Source organism: Triticum aestivum, chromosome 6B (genome assembly GCF_018294505.1).
Source record: "Triticum aestivum cultivar Chinese Spring chromosome 6B, IWGSC CS RefSeq v2.1, whole genome shotgun sequence".
NCBI lineage: Eukaryota > Viridiplantae > Streptophyta > Magnoliopsida > Poales > Poaceae > Triticum > Triticum aestivum.
Genome location: NC_057810.1, coordinates 142,157,719 through 142,182,790, shown reverse-complemented (window position 1 = coordinate 142,182,790; position 25,072 = coordinate 142,157,719).

The window sequence follows — 25,072 nt, the reverse complement described above, 5'->3', positions numbered from 1 at the left end:
TTTTCGGCGCTCTGCCGAAGGGGGAATCGATCACGGAAGGCTTCTACATCAACACCATAGCATCTCCGATGAAGTGTGAGTAGTTTACCACAGACCTTCGGGTCCATAGTTATTAGCTAGATGGCTTCTTCTCTCTCTTTGGATCTCAATACAAAGTTCTCCTCGATCTTCTTGGAGATCTATTCGATCTAATTCTTTTTGTGGTGTGTTTGTCGAGATCCGATGAATTGTGGGTTTATGATCAAGATTATCTATGAACAATATTTGAATCTCCTCTGGATTCTTTTATGTATGATTTGTTACCTTTGCAAGTCTCTTCGAATTATTAGTTTGGTTTGGCCTACTAGATTGATTTTTCTTGCAATGGGAGAAGTGCTTAGCTTTGAGTTCAATCTTGCGGTGTTCTTTCCCAGTGACAGTAGGGGCAGCAAGGCACATATTGTATTGTTGCCATCGAGGATAAAAAGATGGGGTTTATATCATATTGCTTGAGTTTATCCCTCTACATCATGTCATCTTGCCTAATGCGTTACTCTGTTCTTATGAACTTAATACTCTAGATGCATGCTGGATAGCGGTCGATGTGTGGAGTAATAGTAGTAGTTGCAAAATCGTTTCGATCTACTTGTCGTGGATGTGATGCCTATATACATGATCATGCCTAGATATTCTCATAACTATGCACTTTTCTATCAATTGCTTGACAATAATTTGTTCACCCACCATAATACTTATGCTATCTTGAGAGAAGCCACTAGTGAAACCTATGGCCCCCGGGTCTATTTCCCATCATATAAGTTTCCGATCTATTTTATTTTGCAATCTTTACTTTCCAATCTACATCATAAAAATACCAAAATATTTATTATCTCTATCAGATCTCACTTTTGCAAGTGGCCGTGAAGGGATTGACAACCCCTTATCGCGTTGGTTGCAAGGTTCTTATTTGTTTGTGCAGGTACGAGGGACTTGGAGTGTAGCCTCCTACTGGATTGATACCTTGGTTCTCAAAATTGAGGGAAATACTTACACTACTTTGCTGCATCACCCTTTCCTCTTCAAGGGAAAGACCAACGCATGCTCAAGAGGTAGCACTAGACCATGATGAGCCTACGAACTATGAGGAAGCAATGACGAGCCCAGATTTCATGAAATGGCTTGAGGCCATGAAATCTGAGATGTGATCCATGTATGAGAACAAAGTGTGGACTTTGGTGGACTTGCCCGATGATCGGCAAGCCATAGAAAATAAATGGAGCTTCAAAAAGAAGACTGACGCTGATGGTAATGTTAATGTCTACAAAGCTCGACTTGTTGCGAAAGGTTTTCAACAAGTTCAAGGAGTTGACTACGATGAGACCTTCTCACCCGTAGCGATGTTTAAGTCTGTCCGAATCATGTTAGCAATTGCCGCATTTTATGATTATGAAATCTGGCAGATGGATGTCAAAACTGCATTCCTTAATGGATTTCTGGAAGAAGAGTTGTATATGATGCAACCAGAAGGTTTTGTCGATCCAAAGGGTGCTAACAAAGTGTGCAAGCTCCAGCGATCCATTTATGGACTGATGCAAGGCCTCTCGGAGTTGGAATAAATGCTTTGATAGTGTGATCAAAGCATATGGTTTTATACAGACTTTTGGAGAAGGCTGTATTTACAAGAAAGTGAGTGGGATCTCTATAGCATTTCTAATATTATATGTGGATGGCATATTGTTGATTGGAAATGATATAGAATTTCTGGATAGCATAAAAGGATATTTGAATAAGAGTTTTTCAATGAAAGACCTCAGTGAAGCTGCTTACATACTGGGCATCAAGATCTATAGAGATAGATCAAGACACTTAATTGGACTTTCACGAAGTACATATCTTGATAAAGTTTTGAAGAAGTTCAAAATGGATCAGTCAAAGAAAGGGTTCTTGCCTGTGTTACAAGGTGTGAAGTTGAGTCAGACTCAATGCCCGACCACTGCAGAAGATAGAGAGAAAATGAAAGTCATTCCCTATGCTTCAGCCATAGGTTCTATCATGTATGAAATGTTGTGTACCAGACCTGATGTGTATAGCAGGGAGGTACCAAAGTAATACAGGAGTGGAGCACTAGACAACGGTCAAGAACATCCTGAAATACCTGAAAAGGACTAAGGATATGTTTCTCGTTTATGAGGTGACAAAGAGCTCGTCGTAAATGGTTACGTCGATGCAAGCTTTGACACTGATCCGTATAACTCTAAGTCGCAATCCGGATACATATTTATATTGAATAGTGGAGCTGTCAGTTGGTGCAGTTCCAAAAAGAGCATCGTGGCGGGATATACGTGTGAAGCGGAGTACATAGCTGCTTCAGAAACAGCAAATCAAGGAGTCTCGATGAAGGAGTTTATATTCGATCTAGGTGTTATACCTAGTGCATCGGGTCCAATGAAAATCTTTTGTGACAATACTGGTGAAATTGCCTTGGCAAAGGAATCCATATTTCACAAGAGAACCAAACACATGAAGAGACGCTTCAATTCCATCCGACATCAAGTCGCGGGGGGAGACATAGAGATTTGCAAAATACATACGGATCTGAATGTTGCAGGCCCGTTGACTAAACCTCTTCCATGAGCAAAACATGATCGGCACCAAGACTCCATGGGTTTTAGAATCATTACTGTGTAATCTAGATTACTGACTCTAATGCAAGTGGGAGACTGAAGGAAATATGCCCTATAGGCAATAATAAAGTTGTTATTTATATTTCCTTATATCATGATAAATGTTTATTATTCATGCTAAAATTGTATTAACCGGAAACTTAGTACATGTGTGAATACATAGACAAAACATAGTGTCCCTAGTATGCCTCTACTTGACTAGCTCGTTAATCAAAGATGGTTATGTTTCCTAACCATAGACATGTGTTGTCATTTGATGAATGGGATCACATCATTAGGAGAATGATGTGATGGACAAGACCCATCCATTAGCTTAGCATTATGATCGTTATAGTTTCATTGCTACTGCTTTCTTCATGACTTATACATGTTCCTCAGACTATGAGATTATGCAACTCCCGTATACCGGAGGAACACCTTGTGTGCTATCAAACTTCACAATAATGTAACTGGGTGATTATAAAGATGCTTTATAGGTGTCTCCGAAGGTGCTTGTTGGGTTGGCATAGATCAAGATTAGCATTTGTCACTCCGTGTTTCAGAGAGGTATCTATGGGCCCTCTCGGTAATGCTCATCACTATAAGCCTTGCAAGCAATGTAACTAATGAGTTAGTTACAATATGAAGCATTACGGAACGAGTAAAGAGACTTGCCGATAACGAGATTGAACTAGGTATGATGATACCGACGATTGAATCTCGGGCAAGTAACATATCGATGACAAAGGGAACACCGTATGTTGTTATGCGGTTTGACCGATAAAGATCTTCGTAGAATATGTAGGAGCCAATATGAGCATCCAGGTTCCGTTATTGGTTATTGATCGGAGATGTGTCTGAATCATGTCTACATAGTTCTCGAACCCGTAGGGTCCGCACGCTTAACGTTCGATGCCGATTTGTATTATGAGTTAGGTGTTTTTGATGGCCGAAGTTTGTTTAGAGTCCCGGATGAGATCACGGACATGAAGAGGAGTCTCAAAATGTTCGAGACATAAAGATTGATATATTGGAAGGTTATGGTCGGACACCAGAAAGGTTTCAGAAAGGTTCGGGCATTTTCCGAAGTACCGGGAGGTTACCGGAACCCCCCGAGGGATTAGTGGGCCTTCATGGGCCTTAGTGGAAGAGAGGAGGCAGCAGACAGGTGGAGGCACGTGCCCCTCTAGCCCAAACCGAATTGGAGTAGGGGAGGGGGAACGCCCCTCCCCCTTCCTCCTTCTCCTCCACCTCTTTCCCTCTTGTCCTATTCCGAAAAGGAAAGGGAAGGGGAATCCTACTAGGACTAGGGAGTCCTAGTAGGACTCCCCCTTTAGCGCGCCCCTCCTAGGTTGCTGGCCTCCTCCCTCCCTCCTTTATATACGGGGGCAGGGGGACACCCCAAAGGACAACGGACAATCTCTTAGCCGTGTGCGGTGCCCCCTCCATAGTTTAACACCTTGGTCATATCATCGTAGTGCTTAGGCGAAGCCCTGTGCCAGTAACATCGTCAACACCATCGCGAGGCCATCGTGCTGGCGGAAGTCTCCCTCGTCCTCAACTAGATCAAGAGCTCGAGGGACGTCATCGTGCTGAACATGTGCTGAACATGGAGGTGCCGTACGTTCGGTACTTGGATCGGTTGGATCGTGAAGACGTTCGACTACATCAACCGTGTTACTAAACGCTTTCGCTTTTGATCTATGAGGGTACGTGGACACACTCTCCCGTCTCATTGTTATGCATCTCCTAGATAGATCTTGCGTGATCGTAGGAATTTTTTTGAATTACTACGTTCCCCAACACCCACCAGGCGGCCGCCAACCTGCCTGGCGTGGCGCTGTAGCCATACGGCCCCCTGCGTGGCCTCCGTCAGCATGGACGGTGCTACAGCGAAAGGAGATCACTGGGGCCCGCAGGCAGCGGGCCCTACCTATTGGCTGGATTCTCGGCAGCCAGCGGGGCCCTCTAGAGGCGGGCCCCAACAGCCGGCGGAGAACCCGACGACCATAGACACTAACACCTAGGTCCTACACCCGGTCGTATTACCATTGTACCCTTGGGGGTTGGCCTATAAACCCCCCAGGGCTCAAAGGGTTGACCTCATTCCATTCCACACACCATAGCTAGGAGAAGAGAGCTAAGCCTTGCCCTTCTTCCTCCTCTAGCCACACAACTATAGGAGCAACCTTGTACTCATATTGATCATAGTCATCATGGGGAGACCCCGCAGAGCAGGACTAGGGGTGTTATCTCTCTGGAGAGCCCTGAACCTGGGTACGTCTTGTGTTCGATTGAGCTCATGCTCACTCCCGCTTCTAGGGTCCGACGACGTCCTCTTGGCCCCATCCATGATGAGCCACCCCCTGGCATCTAACGTGAGATTACCACGACAAGTACAACCCTCTCTCCAGGTATCACCTTACAGTCTAGGCACACACATCTATCTTCTCTTCTCGAGAGGGTGAAATCAATATGGCTAGAGTGTTGGCCACTACTAAAAGTCACCAGATGTGATTCTCTCTATCTAAAGAGGGTGTTAGCTACAATCATGTCATAGGCTAGAGCAAAGCTTAAGACATCTTCTCCTTCTTGATTCCTGATGCCATAGCCAAAGCCCCCATGCGTCCCTTCAAAACCTGTGTAGATGTACCCACGTGGCCATTGAGGTCTCCTCCTATGAAGAGCTTCTTGCCAATTGGTACACTCCTAACCATGCCTTCCAGGCCTTCCCAGAAATCCCTCTTGGTGTTCTCATTATGGCCTACTTGTGGGGCATACGCATTGATAACATTGAGAACTAAGTCCCCAACTACCAGCTTGACCAGGATAATTCGGTCCCCACATCTCTTGACGTCTACCACCCCATACTTGAGGCTCTTGTTGATCAAGATGCCTACACCATCTCTGTTTGTAGCCATCCCTGTGTACCACAGCTTGAAGCCTGTATCATCCACCTCCTTCGCCTTCTGTCCCCTCCATTTGGTTTCTTGGAAGCAAAGGATATGAACACCTCTCCTCACCGCTGCATCAACTAGCTCCTGAAGCTTCCTAGTCAGAGACCCTACGTTCCAACTACCTAAGCGAATCCTCCTAGGCTCGGCTAGCTTCCTTACCCTTCGCATTCCTCGAGTCAAATGCAAAGACCCTTGCTCATTTTCCACTACATCCGGGCGTCGATGTAGCGCTCCACTAAGGATGTGACGACCCGATCCTCTCTCACTTGCCATCGTATCTGGATCAAGATACGACATGCCACCAGGGGGTGATGGTCCGGCCCTTGCCCATTTTCCACCACATCCGGGTTCCGATGTGGCCGTTACTGAGAAGGTTACGCCCTAACAAAAATCTTTTGGTTTCATCTCCATAAGAGTGGCTGGGTTTTTACGTTGGCTATCCAAGCCTATCACAACCCTCCTCCTTTACACGGGCTTAGGACCGGCTATGTTGAGACAACATAGGCGGAGTTCATCAAGCCCACACCAAATGCATGTCTGGTTACTAGTCCAAATATAGACCTTTCGGTCCTTACCTGGAATAGAAGTGCATATAGTACCCCCGTAACATATGACTTAGTCACATAAGCACACTATCATATGTTCTAGATTTTAGAATTTGAATATCATTACAACACCACTACAGAAAAGCAACATAATAGATATGAATAGAGCAATAAAAATGCCCAGGTCCAAATATATTACAATCAGAGGCCACATAACCCAACATTACATTAACACAGCGGAACATACCATAAGTCTATGTACAGACAAAATGCAACATTTTCCTAAGAGGTTTGCAAGTAAAGCAAGCGATCCCTCCATGGGTTCCAGGCTAGCACCTGGGATACACTATTCTAATCCACGTTGTCAAGGAACTCAACATAGTAGCGACCAGAAGCTGCATCCCAATTGTAGTAGCACTATGCAAGTTGGCGTGGCAAGGCTAAGTATAGGGGTACTCAGCAAGTCTCATTGTTGCCAAGGGTACTAGTACTAACAATACAATTAGCTAGGGAATGGTTAGGTGGTGAAACTGCAAGCGCCTCACCATCACACTACAACTTACGTCTACTAGATAAAGATGAGAATAGAAACCATCAGGGTAACTCGTGAACTAAAGCATCCTATTCAACTGCCTACACAAACATAACACTACTTTGTCCTCCCCTTAGCATACCCCACGAAGAAGAGACAGTCAAGGCACTCACACATTTGGAAGTTATAATTATTAGGTTGAAGTAGTTCTAAGAACTATTATCAAGCTTCAAGTCGTTCATAACCGCGGATATGGATTTTCAAAAATATTTAGCCTACTAGGATGTGCCCCTGACCCGTTATAGGTATTCCTACACGTTAAACATAAGTTCCAAAATGACTCGAGTGCTAACTAATCACAAACAAGTCTATGAAAACACTTGGCAAGTCGACACCCAAATCAAGAGCTAACGGTATCTCTGAGTCAGACCGTAGGGATGAAAACGGCGCAGAAACGGACGAAACTGGTTGCTATCATATTTGTTTTCATATTTTTTTACAGAAGTGGAATCGAATACAGAAACCCCGGAAACGAATACGGAAGCAGATACTACCGGAAACAAACACTGAGCGAATACAGAGCGGACACGGAAACAAAACGGTGTGTTGACCGGAACTTAAACCCCCTTGAATCATAGAGAAATACAGACAAAAAACAAACAAATTGATGGAATTCTTAACATGGCTACAAATTAATATGGTTGTGTCGGTAACATAGGGTAGTATTGTAGTAGTACATGACAATTCCGTATATAGTCTAGCTGAGTATGTGTGTGGTAGTAAAAGTTGGTACTCAAATGATACATTCTGCTCATTCTACTCATTGTGTCATTGTGTGTTGTTTGGTAGTTAGCTACAAAATAGCCATGAGGCTATAGTAGAAACAGAAATTCCATATTAACAGAATCATAAAGTTCCGTTTCCACGTGTGTTCCACCGGAAAACAGCATTCTTTTTTTGTTTTCGTTTCCGCATAAAAAATTCCATCTCCATTTCCATTTTGCAAATTTCCATTTCCGTTTTCATATTTCCTCTCCGTTTCCATTTTTCCTCCGGAAAAGCGGAAACTTTCCACTCCATTTTCATCCCTAGTCAAACCCAACCATATGCATACACGACGAGACGCCTAATCCCATACAAGGGGCCGCCCAATCTATGTCACTAAGTTTTTGAGCCACCAGGGGAGTGTCTTCCTCCTAATGGCCCAAGGTATGACATAATACAAAAAATCCCCCGAGGGAGCTACCCTCATATGCTAGTATGAGTAACACAAAAAATGTAAAACCAACTCGTGGCCCTTGGATATGTTTGAGGATAGTTAGGCAAATCGAGGGGGCATAAAACCTCCCACGAGCGGTTAGTGTTCTCATTCATTGAACAAAATAACAAGATCTCGGTCTATCTTTTACTTGAGTGGAACGAAACACCGAGGCACAAGGCCCGACCTCCCACCATTCGCCTTTTGTAACTACCATATAATTAACTCAAGAAGCATATCATAATATAAGTGACCCATGGCAACATAAGCATAACCCAAGTAAATCATGACATAAGACTAGACTCCCAACCCTAAGCATGCATACTAAGCAGGTTAAACCAGAGGTAACATAACAATATATTTTGCTGGGAGGTGGAGGTAAAGGATGTATCCTAGAAAGAAATCTTGCTTTGATGGTGGATAGGTATTGAGAACATACTAAAGCATCACAACTCTATTGCAAGTAAATCTAGTACAAGTATCTAGGGTAATGATCATCCTTGCCTGATCATAGGCTGCCAGCCTAGTGATAGGTTTACTCATCTAAAAAAATCCTCGTAGTTAGGCTCGTAGTCAATGTCGGTTTTGGACTCTAATGAAAAGAAGCAAGTACGGGAAAGAAGCAAATTATGGCGACCATACATTCATGATCTATGCACAAGCATATTCATGTTTTGAGTTTTAATAAGGTTGAAATAGGGCTAGAAACGTGTAAATCATATTAATGGAGTTTGGAAACATTAGTGGAATGACTCACAAGTGTAACTCCATGTCAATTAAGCATTATAATATAATTATTGTAGATCATGAGGTGTAAGTTGTTTTAACATGCATGAACATGGCATAATAAAATTCCTTGCATTTTTCAAATAGAAATGCATATAAAGTTTGTACAAATTGGATTTACGAAGCTCAAGTTTGGAAGGGTTTTTAAAGAATATAAAATAATTTGAACTATGTGATTCAAGTTGGAAATATAAGAGAAATTTATGGAATCCTTGTGTCGAGCTGATCAAAATGGACCAAAAGTTTGCTATGATTCGATATAGGATGCTCAAGATATGAATAGGAACATTTTAGGGTCCCTTTTTGGCAAAACAGATCATAACTGGAATGTTGATTGCCCAAAACTGAAATCGAAGTTCATAATTGGGTTCTCCACATCATGGTGATAAGGCTATTTTATGCTATGAAGTACCAACATCATCATATTTTTGTAATATTTAGCACTTTGTGATATTTGTTCATGTGAGATAATGGTGTTTATATGATGGTATGTGTGACAAAAATGTGTGTGTGTGGGGGGGGGGGGGATGACCCTCGAGTAGGCACATCAACACTTAGTAATTTTCAAAACATCAGGGCGGCAAGCGTCCCTCAGTTCGTCTAGACCTCCAGCCGGTCCGCCGACTTGGGTGGTCTGGCTGGGCACGGCGCGACGCCACAGGCTGGCTAGCCGTGAGCCGACAAACGGCGGGTTAGCGCCCTCCCATCCAACCGTACGACAAGACCGCTCCCCCACGACGGGGTGAGCATGGCAACAGTGTCCACCCTCACCGCTGACCAAGGCAAGCATACAGCTACAGTGCGAACGGTATCACTGACCGGGGCGGACAACATCTAGGCGACGTGCCATTGTAACTGCACAGCTCCAACCACTCCATGACACAGGCGACGACGCGCCACAGTAATGTCCTGTTGGCGGGCCCCGCAGCCGGCGGGCCCCACGAGAAGACTCGGACAATGGCATCAGGGCCCCACCCATGTAGTTTTACCATTGTACCCTGGGGGCCGGCCTATAAGACCCCCAGGAGCCTCCCCATGCAGGGGCCGGCTAGTCCGATCCACACACCCACACCCACATGAAAGGAGAAGTAGAGATCTAGCTCTTCTTCCTCCTCCACCCAAGACAACTCAAGGAGCACCATTGTAGCCCCTTTGTGATTCAGATAGTAGATCCGGCAGGACTAGAGGCATTACCTCCCACGGAGTGCCCTGAACCTGGGTACATCGAGTGCCTGACACCGCTTGTCCCCATTCTCGCTTCTGGAACCCACCGGCATCCTCTGGCCCCAACCATGTTTGATAAGCCTACCCATGGCATTTGCCGTCAGCACACCACGACAAAAATTCTTTCTTTTGTTCAAGTTGTAACAATATTATAGTCCAATGGCACAAGGTCATTACATACTTTTCACTGCCTATACCACAAATAAGCTGAAAAAAGGGAATTGACATGAAGTAGTTGGCTTATTATCCGGAGCTTATTTTCACAGGGCTTTATATGAGGCTTATTTCCACTGGAGCTTATTTTCAAAAGGTGGCTCAAAAGAATTGGCCCTAAAAGGGGCGTTGGATTAATTAGTGTGCCAGATGAAGGCCCAGAGGCCATAACATATGGGAAAGATCAGTTAACTTGGTCTCCGGAACTAAACCCAAAGACGCCTAGTAAAGCCCAATTCGGTAGGTGCAACCCTTTCTGGCCCAACTAACCTCCCGTCCAAGGCCCCTCAGACCCAGCCCCGTTAGCTCACCATTGCCCTAGGAAAGGAAAGTCCCTTCCTCGGGAGCTGCTACATATCGATCATAGCGAGGAGGTCGCTCGCGTCATCCGCGTCTGCGAATGTGATGTCTTGCTTATAGCAAGACTAGCATCCATCTCCCGTGAACCTTTCCTGCACATGTGTATGGGCCAGACCAATAGCGTGTTACTCGTTCATTTTGTTGTCGGTCTGCTTGATGATGTGTTCGTTCGTGTCTTTTTGTTTTCTTTTGGTCTTTGTTTGGTTTTCTTATTTCTTTTGGTTTCTATTGTTATACTTCGGGGTTTTTTTGTTTCTCTTTGTTTCTTTTATGGTTTCTTTGGTTTTTTTCTTTTTTTTCTCATTTTCCTTTTTTTTCTTTTTTTTGTTTCTTTCTTGGGTTTCAACGGCTTTCTTTCATTTTTCTTTCTTTCTTTATCGGTATTCACTGTTTTTACATTCTTTTGCACTTCTTTCTTCGGGTTTTCTTTTTTGTTTTCTTTTTTCTTTGCTTTCCTTTCTTTCTATTTTACTTTTCTTTGAATTTTAGTTTTCTTAGTTTTTTTGTTTTTTATTCAACATTTTTTGTATATGTTGAGAACATTTTTCTAATACACCTTTAGTATATTCTAAATACAAGTTTAATATTATTTAATACACAGTCAACATTTTTTATATACATTTTAAACATGTTTTAAAATGCTTGATTAACAATTTTTAAATACAAGATTAACTTTTTTAAAACATGGTCAACATTTTTTCTGTACACATTTTCAAATGCGTGATTAACATTTTTCACATACAAGATTAATATTTTTTATACATGGTTAACAATTTTTCTATGCACATTTAACATTTTTTAAATGCTTGATTAACATTTTTTCAAATGTAAGATTATTTTTTAACGCAAATTCAACCTTTTTTCTATACACATTTAAAATGTTTTCAAATACTTATTTACTATTTTTGTGTACCTTATAAAAAATCATACACATTGTATTTTTCGTGTACATGAGTAACATTTTCTCTATACACATTTAATATTTTTCAAATACTTATTTAAAATTTCTTAAAATGTCTCTATATAAAGGTTTTTTTTGTAATATATTGATTTAGAAAGTTTTGTAGTAAAAATAAGGAAAGCAAAAAAGCAAAAAAAAGGTTATAAAAAGATGAGTCTGTGGTCTCCCATGAGCTGGGCCGGCCCATCTGGCGGTTGCAAAGATCACTCCTCTGGCAGGTTTCTCTCCTTTTTTTCGTAGATCCCTTTATTCAAAACCGTTCCTCTCGCAGGTTGCCATTTGTCGCAATCTGGGAGTTGACAAAAAAAGCGAACAAAAAAACCGAACCGGGAGCATGGCCTTTTTCCTTTCCGACATAGGCATGCTCATGCCTCTTGCGGAAGCAAAACCATGCCTCTCGCAGAAGAAAAAAAAGAAGAGAAAACACGTTTTTTCGTTTGTGAAAGGCACCGCCATGCCTCACGCGAAAACACCACTGTGCCTCTCGCGAAAGCAAAACCGTTCCTCTCTCGGGAGGAAAAAAAATAGAAAACACATTTTTTTTTCGTCAAAGAAAAAAACAGAAAAATGTTTTTTTTTTCGTTTCTGAGAGGCACGGCCGTGACTCTTGCGAAAGCACAATCGCGCCTCTCGCGAAAACAAAATCACGACTCTCGCGGAAGAAAAAAAAACAAAAATCACGCTTTTTTCGTTTTCGAGAGGCACGGCCGCGACTCTCGCGAAAGCAAAAAAACATGTTTTTTCGCGTAAATTTATTTTTTGAATTTTGTTGTCCAAAAGTGAAGGAAGACCTGTGAAAAACCGAAACATCAAAAAAAGGAAAAAAATCGTATAAAAAGCGGAAAACGCGTGTGAAAAATAAAAAAAAAATCCGAAGAAAGAGCCCAGAGCGCGACACGTAACGGGCGGCTGAGAGCGCGTCAAGTGGTGATGATCGGTGTGAGGCTTCTGAAGGAGCGCTCGTTAACCAGTTGCTTCCAACTTCAGGCGTCCGTTCGCGAAGGGGCCCTCACGAATCCACACTTGGGCCGGTCCAACACGAGCTGGCTCGCTCGTTTGCTGAAGGAAAAAAAAATACTTCCTTCGTTTGGTCAATGCTGACTAATTGCTGGGTAGCTGCTGACTGGTCGCAGTTGACCGGTCCAGTCGGCCGTTGACTCTTTTAAGTCTGAAAAATAAAAAAATCGAGTTTTTTGTAAATTCAAAAATGTCAATGGACTTTAAAAAATCACAATTTTTAAAAGTTAACAAATTTTAAAGAAGTTCATCAATTTTTAAAAATGTTCATCATTTTAAAAAAAAATAGAACGTTGAAAACAATTCACAGATTTTCAAAAAATGTCCACAGATTTTTTAAAAAGTCATGAAATTTAAAAAAGGTTTATTGATTTGAAAAAAATTCATTGATTCTAAAAAAGTACATCAATTTGGAAAATAAGGTAATCGATTTTGAAAAAAAGTTCATCAATTTGAAGAAAAGTTCAATGACTTTTTTTTTGCAGGGGGAAAAGCATTTCATTAATTGATTATGGTTTTACATTCCTCACTAATTATAGTGCTAATCTCCTGGGGTACATTAGAGAGTCAGCAGGCAGTGCGTTGTTGGCCACGGCTAATGGCTGCCATGGCGTGGCTTGCCTTGTTCTGCGCTCTGCCAATTCGTCGGACGCGGGTCTCCCTTTCCTTGAGCAAGTCAGCCACATCTGCAAGTTGATACATGTTGCTTGATCGATCTGGTGTACTGGACGAAAGTAGAGTGACTAACTCGGCACAGTCGGATTCCACCATAATGGGTGTCGTAGACCAATGCAGTGCTAGTCATAGGCCTTCTTCGCATGCCGCTAGTTCCGATTTGTTCATTGACTTTGAACAAAAAGTTCATGTATTTGAAATAAGTTCATTGAACCAGGAAGAAAGAAAAATAAAAAATAAAAAGGGAAAAGGAGAAAGGAAAAGGGAGAAAAAAAAGAAAGAACAAAAGGTGTAAAACAACGTGATGAGTAGATAACTTGAGGTCGCTGGTTGGTTAGTGCAGTGTGGATTCAATCAGAATGTCGGGGGTTCAAGTCACACAGCCTGTTGGAATTTGCTAGTGGGATTTTGCCCTAAAGCCCAACTAAAATTCTGAAATTCTCTTGGCCCATTCATACACACATGTGAGTGGTGTGAGTGAGATTAAAGTTTATTCCCACCCTAAAAGTTGAGAGAGAGTTGCACCTTTTTATAAGGTGAGTTTTTTCTACCACTTGTATGAGCATGAGAAGAGAAGACCTACACGCACACTCCTCCTCCTCGCTCGTGTCACGACGCGACGCGACACTATGCGGGTTGCGGGAATGAGCCGAGCCGAGGACAGAGCTATGCACGTTGTCTATATTTTTGCCGATCGAGAATACTTAATAAGTCATTAGTTAATAACTAATGGACGCGTTAATTACTCAGCCGTTTTCGATCCTTTTGGATAGTGGGGCTGTTACTTGGACATGGGGTTTTCTCCACGACCTAACCAGTCCGCGTTATATAGTCAGACAGACGTCTACCCTAGCCGCCGACACATCGTATGGTTTAAGCAGCATTAGACACTGCCACCATTGAAGCAGAGTGGCTTCGTGAGCTCTTGATGGACTTACCTATGGTTGAAAAACCAATACCCCCTATCCTGATGATGAACTGTGATCGTCAAGATACACGGTTCTAAGGATAATATGAAGTCCTCAAGAGTGTGAAGAGGAGACTAAAATTTATCAGAAAATTGAGGAACTCCAGAGTTATTATGTTGGATTATATCCAAACATCGAAAAACTTGGCAGATCCCTTCATGAAGGGTTTATCACGTAATGTGGTAGATAGTGCATCGATGGAGATGGGTTTGAGACCCATCGCATGAGTTGTCCATAGCGGTAACCCACTCTATGTGATCGGGGATCCCGTGAAGTAGAAGTGGGAGACAAGCTGTTGGTCAGCTGAGAGAAAAGTATCCCTATTTTAATTATCCCACTCCGTGAAGATGCAATGCTCTCCTGATCTGCATGGCAGGTTGATAGTTATGTTAATGTGTTCCAAGTGGCTTATTTGAGTAAGCAGAGATGTTGTCCTGCAGAGCATCTCCTGAGGAACATACCTATATGAATTTGACTGTTATCGTCGCAGTTTGTGAAAATTGGGTGCTCTCTAATAAATTCATGAAAGGCCCTAGAGTATGACGTATACGCTCCACCCGCGGGGAAGCCTTGCGGCAGCCCAGTACAGGTCAAGAATTTGTGCGAAACTAGTCTTGCGGAAAACTTGTAGTTCAAGGTATAGTCCACTATTCAAGTTGTGACCTAGTGTAGCATAAAACTCTAAGTGGAAGTTCAACTTCACAGTCTCCACTAAGCACTGGTATATAAATAATGTTTTGGAACTAAATGATGAGATGTGCCAATGAGACTTTGTGGGGGATTGTTGGAATTTGCTAGTGGGTTTTTGGCCCAAAACCCAACTAAAATTCTGAAATTCTCTTGGCCCATTCATGCAACATGTGAGTGGTGTGAGTGAGACTAAAGTTTAGTCCCACCCCAGACGTTGAGAGAGAGTTGCACCCCTTTATAAGGTGAGCTCTTCTACCACTTGTATGAGCATGAGAAGAGGAGACCTACACGCGCGCTCCTCCTCCTCGCTCGCAGCGCCGCGCCGTGCCGCGGGTTGCGGGAATGAGCTGAGGAGAGAGCTATGCACATTGTCTATATTTTTGCTGCTCGTGAATAATTAATAAGTCATTAATTAATAAATAATGGACGCGTTAATTACTCAGCCGTTTCCGATCCTTTTGGATCATGGGGCTGTTACTTGGACGTGGGGTTTTCTCCACGACCTAACCGGTCCGCATTATATAGTCAGGCAAACGTCTACCCTAGCCGCCGACACATCATATGGTTTCGCACCACCATTCCAGATCATTGCGCCGCCACGCAAGTATTCTCCATCCCTCCTTCCGGCGTGCACTGCAAGAAGGGACAGCAGGCCTCCGGAACCCCGTCTCTCGTGATCCTGTACGGGAGAGGGGCGATTAGGTTTTTAGGGAGCACACTCGAACGACTACTGGCAACGACGACTTCGCCAACGACGACTTCTTTCCCGACCTCGGCAACCTCATCCTCAACGACATGGGCGACAACATCAACGTCGGCGGTGCTGCTCCCGCTGCACCGTGTGTGATTTTGTTCTTCTTGTTCGAGATCGTGGTAGACTTCACGTTTCTAGTCTGTGCCCTAGATGTGATATGTTCATCTACTATGCTAGCTCACATGATTAATTTAATCTTTGCTATTGCTGTCATGATTTATTTTCTGTTTATTTGAATTAAATCTCGTAATAATTTGCTCATATTTTCAACACAACCCTCCCAAACTCTTAAACCGGTTTTACAGGCCCCTGAAATCTGCAAACCGGATAAATCACCTCTAAGATGGTTTTGGAGAGGATTTCTGGTGGTTTTGAGTAAAGTTTGCTGACTGGACATGTTCACTTGTATTTGACTTTGTTTTTATCAACAGCACCGGCCTTCTTGGTGGAGAGAATCTTCGAAGCTGGCGGACAGCCTCGACGTGTGCTGCCGCGACAAGTGCAGCGGGAAGAGGTGGCCGCGCCCCGTGCTCCATGGGGCGGAGGCGACGCCATCCACGCAGGGGCGTTGAGGAGGGACGCCATTGACCGGCGCACGAGGACGCGCATGCTCCCGTCGGGCGCGCGCGACCTCATCCTGCGCCTCCGCGTGGCTGCCGTCGAGCGGGACGACATCCGGGTCGACGCGCACGTCGTCCTTGACGGCTGCCCGGAACTGCGTCCAGCCTGCCGGCACACTACCACGGGCGACGGGATCCTCCCCTCGTCCAGCCTGCCGGCACTGCAGACCATAGGCTGCCGTAGGCGTACACCCACCCGCTGGCCGGCGTTCTTAGTCGGCAGCCGCGCGTGGTGCGAGGCTCCAATCATGTGCCGGCGCCGGTGAATCATGAATCAATTGGAAAATCGGAAGTGTTTTGAACTCTGTAACCTGTCAGTACTTCCAAACACTGCACTACGGTGTTCGATTCAGTATGAACTCAACGTCATGTTCAAGAAAACTAGGGAGAACCGGGATTGTGGGAGGATGGCCGGCAGAAGCAGCAGCTACAGCGTGCAGCCACCAGACCGGGGGAGAGCAGCCTCAGCGAAGCAGCATGGGGGCGGACGTGCGAGAGCAGAGAGGCCGCCATCTCGGGGAGGTTTCAGCCCGCCGCCGTCGCCGACGTCTGCTCATCTCGGGAGGTTTCGGGCGGCCGCCGTTATTGACGTGCGCATGGACCCGAACGTCCTCTCGCTCGACGGCAACCACGCCGACGCGCAGGCTGAGGTCGCGCCCGACGGGAGCATGCGCGTCCTCGTGCGTCGGTCCATGGCGTCGCTATCCTGCCGCTCCCTCCTAACGCCCCGGCAAGAATGGTGTTGCCTCTGCCCCACGGAGCACTGGGCGCGTCAGACTTCGGTGCGGCCGACCTGTTGTCGCTACACTTGTTGCGGCAGTACACGCCGAGGCCGTCCGCCGGTTTTGACGACGATAACGAGTCTCTCCACCAAGAAGGCCGACGCTGTTTAAAAAAGTCAAATACTGTACAAGCGAACGTGTCCAGTCCGGAAACTTTTAGTCAAAACCACCAGAAAATCCTCTCCAAAACCATTTAATGGAGCTCCAGCTCCATGAAGCCCTTTATTTTTTAAAATACACATATACATATAGATGTAGACTACTTGTCTGCAAAATTTCATGAAGTACTATTTTATGCGAGCTACAGAAAAAAATCACGATTTCTAGCACATGTACTATTCGCTACTCCCTCCGTTTCTAAATATTTGTCTTTCTGGAGATTTCAATAAGTGACTACATACGAAATAAAATGAGTGAATCTATACTCTAAAATAAGTCTACATACATTTATATGTTGTGTCCATTTGAAATGCCTAGAAAGACAAATATTTGGGAACGGAGGGAGTATAAAATTGCATGATTTTGTTTTTCTGGTTAGTATCTCATGATGAAATTTCACACACTTGTAGTAGATATACATCTATAAGTACTTGTGCATTTTTTTAGATTTTTTTGAAACTTAAAAAGCTGACTTTTAAATGTTTGAAAATTTCAGGCTCCATGTAGTCAGAGAGCAAAAAATCCACTTTCCTCACACACACACGCCCGTGTGCACACACACCCTTACTTCTATGAACATCTTGATAAGACTGAGCTGGTAGGTCTTGACATTGACAAATTCATCATAAGCACTTAGTAGTGCACGTCATAACACTGAAATAATTAATAGCACTGAAAGACTACAATAAATTTAGAAAATATGCAAGCACCAATGCCAAGTTTGTATTTGAACCGAGGTGATCCACCATATAGGAAGCCTAACCTTCTAAGGTATTCTTAGTTCACAAAAAGCCTTGTTTGTTGCCCGTACAGCACCACATATTCTCATAGTTGGCGAGCGGTTAGATGTTGTTTCACGTTTTTGAAGCAAATAGGTCAAAGTCTAAACATTAATTTGATGTGCATTTGTGAGTCTGAAATAGTGTAACCATAAAAACTGTAGTGTTGAGTGTCTTTGTAGTATACAAGGTGTTTGACAATGTGGCCCTAACAACCTCGCTCGCTAGGACAACTACTGATAGGCTAGCCAGACTAGTTTAATTCCCTTTCCCTTCCTCTTGTTTGTTTATTTCATTCGCTTAGAAATACAAACCACCTTTTTTTTATCACCATTACATTCAATGAAATGTTGGTACAATCTTTGTCAACCCAAAATGCCATGTAGGCGAAACGGCACCAACTAAAATATCATGAGAACCACTCTTAAAATAAAATCCAGCACTCTCATGGGCGACCCTATCTCTATCACGCTGAACCTTCATTAAAGAGAACTCTTCGAGCGTATGCACTATCCCCAACGCCTCTCTCTTCAAGACAACCAAAGTGGACTTATCTAAAAAGAGACCAGATAAATACTTACTAGCCATATAATACGCCCTCTGCCGCAAAACAAGTGTCTCAACTTTAGTACAAAGTTGTACTAAAATTGGGACACTTATCTTGGCATAGAGGCAGTATTTGAGTTTTGTAAGTTTGTTGTGCAATATCTTGTGAGTAAATTTTCCTTTACACATTCAAAAGAGCATGAGTGATGGTAAATACGCAATTCAGGGAATACACGACAAAATAATCCTAGTGGGCGAGTGGTTTCACGTTTTCGGACGAAAAATGTCAAGGTCTAAGCATTAACCTTGATGGGTATTTGAGTCTGATATATGTTGTAATCACATTAATTGGATGGTTAAGTTTCTATATAGATGTTTGAAGATGTGGTCCTAAGGCTAACTGCTAGGAAGCTGATGATGGGCTAGCGAGACATGGTTTAAACTCTCTTCCTCTTGGGTACTACTTCATCCACCATTTCTCAAAAAAAAAAAAAAAACTTCATCCACCTAGAAACACAAGCCCTATATTAAATATTTGGGGTTCGTAGCTGACCAGAATTTTTCTGTATAGTATTTGGTGGGTAATTATTATTTTTGCCCCCAAGACAACACGAGTACCAAATTTATGTCTACGTCTGTGCAATGTTAAAAAAGACAATTTCAGCCAAAAATGCACTATGTAGCAGGTGAAACACTGACCATGTCAGCCCGAACATGGTGCACAAAGGTTTTTTTAACTTCACCTCCTTCTCTTCAACAAACTAGAGTGAAAGGACACGACGGAGCCGAACACAGCATCTCATCATTTTCGGCACCTCTTCTGCTGTGATGTGGGACGGATGGTTTATGGTTATGTTACAAAAGATGAGCCATCACACCATTCCTGAGCTTATCCTCTTTGCTTTTGACACCAATGCAAATGACTACCTCAGACACGGGTAGTTTTTCCGAGAACCAATCATGGCTACATTCAGGCGCTTCCTCTCCCAGGTCGTCTGCACAACCAACAGCAAGACTGAGAAAGACAAGCTGCGGCCATGGATGGAACGCAGCTTAGCTGCTGGCGGTGGTTACCCGGAGCTTTCTCCGTAGTCCGTACAAAAACGAAGCAAAATGAGAGGACATGCGTACGCGCGTTTCAGCATCAGCATCAACGTCTCCCATAAGAGCACCTACAATCGGACCCCTCATACGCCCGGGCGGGCCGCCCGGTTACTGCCCGGTCATGATTCTTTGACCTAGATGGGGCCCTCAAATGACCCTCAAACGTCCGGGCTGACCGGCACTTCCCATATCCACCAAATATGAAGCGGATATGGGGCGCCCGGGCACGCCCGTCACGTCGTACCGACGAAGGGGTCCCAGCCGGAAACATCCTTAAACCCGGCGGTCCGAAACTCGTCTCCTCGGACTAGTGGCACAGCTCCGGCGGACCGCCTAGTGCATTGTCCGGATATTTAAGTCGATCGGCAGCACTGAAATCATATCATCCATCCACATATTCCTCCTCTTGTCCGCCGCTGCCGCCACTTTCTACTTCACCCGTCAGCCTAGTAGTCATGTCCTCACGCCGTCGGGTGAGGAGCAAGCCCTTTCTGACGCCGAAGCGCCGACTCGAGCTCCTTGAGCAGACCCGGGCTAGGCACGAAGTCTGGATCGCCGCGGGGCTACCTCCAGATGCAGTGGATCCGGAGGAGGAGTTGGAGAAGGAGGACGAGGAGTAGGAGGAGGATGAGCCGGCGGAGGAGGATGTGGGGGACGCTAGCGACGGGGATCTGCAGGTGAAGCAGCATGACATCCTCGATTCCCTCTGGTCGGAGTCGACTGCGGAGGCAAGACGCCGTCGCAGGCAGGAGATGGAGGCGCAAGAGGCCTGCGGAGGAGGCGGAGATGTTCGCCTACATGGATGAGGTCGAGCAGGAGGAGGATGAGCCGGAGCCCTCGTACCCACCCGTCTAGCTGGAGCTCGGCACCGTCGCCATGGACATTTTCGACGATGAAGAGTAGTTAGGGTAGTATGCAGGATTACATTTACATATTTTGTATGGATCTAGAAGATGAAATATGAGAGAGACGGATGTAAAGTGACTAATTTAAGACGTGTCCAGTCAGTGCTCGCGGACACATCATGACGTGCCCGCGAACGTTTGAGAAGCCGGATTTGCAAAGTCGGTTGTAGACGCTCTAACTAGTTAGCCACCCTTTGAGCTTTCCATGCCTCCTCTTCCTCTAGACCAGACTTTTCCATGGGAGACGGACGTACGGGTGTGCACATCACGCGCGTGTTCGTGGTGTGTGGACGCAGCACACCCGGCGATTAAATCTGAGCACGACGGCGGGGGTAGTCACTAGTCAGCAGCATGCAGCTGGCGTACGTAACGGGTGGGGCACTGTGGCCACGCTTCTCATGCCGTGGTGATCGACGTCGGCACGACCCGGTGTCTACGGGTGCAATGGTCGAGAGGACAGGTGCGGCTGATCGACGACTATGCCCAGCGCCTCTGTGCCTAGAGCGCGACCGTGGGAGTATCTATCTATAGGTCAACTTCACCGCGCGATCCCAAACGGACGTCCGTTTTATCCAGATTTTGTCCGTTTGGGTAGAGCAATGAGATCGTATCCGGGCCTGTCCTGTGATGCGGTGGTCGTGCGCCCAGCGCGCGGTCGCATCCGTTTGCCCCAGCTCGTCCGCCAGGCCTAAAAATGCCCATATTTTCATATGAAAACAGGTTTGCACGTCCAAATATTAATTATTTGAAGATTAAAATAGTTTTACAACCCAATCGAAATTGTCCCTAATAAAGATAGTTTTACAACCAAATCAAAATTGTCTTGAATGAACATGAAACGAATGAATACATCTATCGGTTGCCAATATGCTCCCAGACATGTTCAACCAAGTCATTTTGAAGAGCCTTATGAGTGTGCCAATCACGCAACTCACAATGGAACTGGCAGGATTGATCAAACGTGGCCGGTTCTTGGTGCAGGGGCTCAACATTGTCACCTTGATAATCAAATCCTTGGTCGAAAGATACTGTCATCACGCTCGTCCTCGACGATCATGTTGTGCATGATCACACAAGCAGTCATCACCTTCCAAAGCTTCCTTTCATCCCATGACAGTGCAGGGTATCGAACGATGCCCCATCGGCATTGAAGCACACCAAAAGCACGTTCCACATCCTTTCTAGCACTCTCTTGCATTTGTGCAAATCTCTTTCTCTTCTCACCTTGGGGCTTCGAGATTGTCTTCACAAAAGTTGACCACTGAGGATATATACCATCAGCTAGATAGTATCGTTTGTTGTACTGGTGGCCGTTGACCTCAAAGTTGACAGATGGGGAGCGGCCTTCTGCAAGCCTCGCGAAGACTGGAGAACGTTGCAGCACGTTGATATCATTGTGAGAACCTGTTATACCGAAGAAAGAATGTCATATCCAGAGATCTTGCGATGCCACCGCTTCTAATATGACAGTGCACTCGCTGACATGCCCCATGCACTGGCTCTGCCAAGCAAATGGACAGTTCTTCCACTCCCAGTGCATACAATCTATGCTGCAAGCATGCCTGGAAAGCCTCTAGCTGCGTTGGTCGCCAACAATCTCTCTGTATCAGCGACAATTGGCTGCCTCAAGTACTCTGGGCCAAACACCTTGATCACAGCTTGGCAGAACTTGTACATTGACATCAGACATGTTGTCTAGCTCATACGCACGTACTCATCCACCAGATCGCCTGGAATTCCATAGGCAAGCATGCGGACGGCCGCGGTGCATTTCTGGTAAGAGGAGAACCCAAGCTTGCCAAGGGCATCCGTCTTGCACTCGAAGTATGGGTCATGAGCAACCACTCCCTCTTGAGTACGATTGAACACATGCCTTGCCATTCGAAAACGACGACGGAATTTATCCGGCTTGAAGAGCGGTTTGTTGGAAAAGTAATCGGCATAGAGCAGGGCGTGGCCTCTCTCCCTGTTGCGGTTCAGGTTGGGAGCACGGCCAGGGACTGGCCCCCTGTACCGAGGAAGCTGCCGTTGAATGTGGTCGTGAGCGACCAGTGCAGCCACCACAAGATCTTCATCATCCGATGATGAATCGTCCGATGAACAAAGGAAGTGGTGGAAGAAGAACTCGTCTCCACTGTCCATACCTTTGTGGGAAAAATGGCGAACACCTTGCGGTCGTGGTGGCGAAGAGGCCGCGATGATCACCTCAACGCAGCAGGGTGGTTGTCGGCCTGCTATTGGCCGCTCTGGAGCCGTGGGAAGCTGCCGCGGCCGCCATGGTACGTCGCCGGCGGTCGTGTCTCCTCTGCCACCGGCAAAGACGGGGACGGCCAAATCTCCTCCAATCGACGACCAAAACTACGGCGAAAGCGCGGGCGTGGTGGCGGCCATGTATACACGTGGTTTGGTATGGACGGCCGGGGGCTGCGTGGTGCAGAGGCGGCCGGAGAATAGCGACGGCGCCGGCGGCGGGGCGGGGCGGGAGAGAGAGGGTTGAAGCGTTGGGAGGGAGGGACTGCTAGTGTCCCCGACAGGCGAGCCACGGGGGGGACAAGGACGTGCATCGCGGCCGTCCGCGCGCGTCCGTTTCACCCCAAACCGAGCGCAACTTTGGGCCAGGAATGGGTCGAAAACGGACGGATTCCGGACATTTGTCGGTTTAAGGCCGCGCGTTGGGCCGCGCTATTCGTCCGTTTTGCCCCAAACGGACGCACCCGGACAAGATGGGGTCGCGCGGTGGAGATGGCCTTAGGCCAACTCCACCGCACGACCCTATCCTGTCCGGGTGTGTCCGTTTGAGGTAAAACGGATATACCAGACGACCCAACGCGCGACCCCATCCTCAAAAAACGTCCATTTTTTTGTCCGCTTCGCCCCATCCTGGGAGCAAAGTTGGGCTGGTTTTGGGTCTGAAACGGACACGAGCGGACGCTCTCTGCGTCATCCTCGTTCGGGGTGTGTCCTTTTGCATGTGATCCTGGCCCGCCTATCATTGGCCCACACTTCCACCCACCCACCCCTCTATCTCTCTCCTGGCCCACCACGCACACACACCACCACGAGGCTGAACAGCCGCGGGCGCCGAGGAGCACACTGCGCTCCAGCCGTCCGGCCTCGCCTCGCCGTCGTTGAGGCCCCGCCGCCATGGTCGGCGAGCAGGCGCAGGCAGGGGCGTGGGGTGCGTGGGGTGCGAGCGGGCGCGGCGGCAGGAGGCATGCGGGGACGAACACGCGGACGCGGCCAGAGCACATCGGCGGGTTGCTGCAGGCGAGCGCGAGTGGCGGCGGCAAGCTGCTGCGGATGTAGCGGCAGGGCGCGGGCGAGCGGGGGCGGAGCACGTGGGGCAGAGGGCACGTGCGCGGCGCGCCTGCGACTGCTGCGGGGCTGCGTGGCCCGTGTGGTGTTCGCTACAGCGCATTCAAGTCGCACAAAACCTCCGGCGGTGTCTCTTCCGGGAATTATACCGGTCCCAGCTCACGGAGCGCAGTACGTGCACACGCGCGATGCGGTTTGTGTGGCTCGGCGCGCTTGGCGCATGGCGCATGTTGGCGGACCGCGGTCCCGACGCCCCTGTTCATGTCCCCCCGCTGTCCCGGGGCGTTTGGCCGGTTCTCCGGCGCCTACACCGCCCGGCGCGCTAACGGCTACAGGAGATCGATTGGACCCTGGAGGAGCTGCTTCTTGGCGCGGCTGGCTAGCCAGGCTGGTGCGCCGGCGGGTGAGAGTGAACGCGCGGCCAGGCGCGGCGCGGTAGGACATGGCTGCATGCGCATGCGAGCATCGGCGGCTTCATGCGCGGGACAGCAGCCAGGTTTTGTTCTTTGTACATGTGCCCTTCAAGTGTTTGAAGAAATGACAGACTCGACAAAACCGGACAGCGTTTGAGATGAGTTTGGGATGAGTTTGCTGCGTTGGGTGCACACATGATGGACCGGACAAGGACGTCCGTTTTGCTACCTATCACTACCCCAAACGGACAAAATCCGGATAAAACGGACGTCCGTTTGGGGTCGTGCGGTGGAGTTGGCCTTATATACTTAAAACAAGAGTCATATAAGCCACTACGTTCGCCCACATCTATTAGATTATCTTGATCGTCAATATTAGAAATCAATGGTTAAGATTTAAAAGATATAGCGTTACATACAAATATAGGTATGTAGAAGCAATTTGGCATGACACACAAAAATAGCTGAACACGTCTTCATCCAGGTCATATGTTTTTTTTCTGTTAAAAAAGCTGTCCAAAACAATCAAATATGAAACCCATGTTACCAGCACCAAGTCACCATTCTATCTTCCCCTGGCGGCTCTCGTCTAGGGTTACAACTCCTCCGGTGGCGACACCGAGAGTCCGTATCGAATTCCATCTGCCTCCTACCTATTGCCGGCAGGGTCTCGACTGATTAAGGGGATAGCCTCGCTATCTACCTGGCCTCGATTATAGCTGATCAACGTGGGGTCTTTTCGAGGGTTCGTGCAACAGGCCGAGTCTTAGGATTTCGGCATGGCAGGTTCGGGTTCCCAATCATCAGCAAACAGTGCAACACCGATGGGACAGTCAGCGGGCATGGATGAGATGATCGGACGACTGA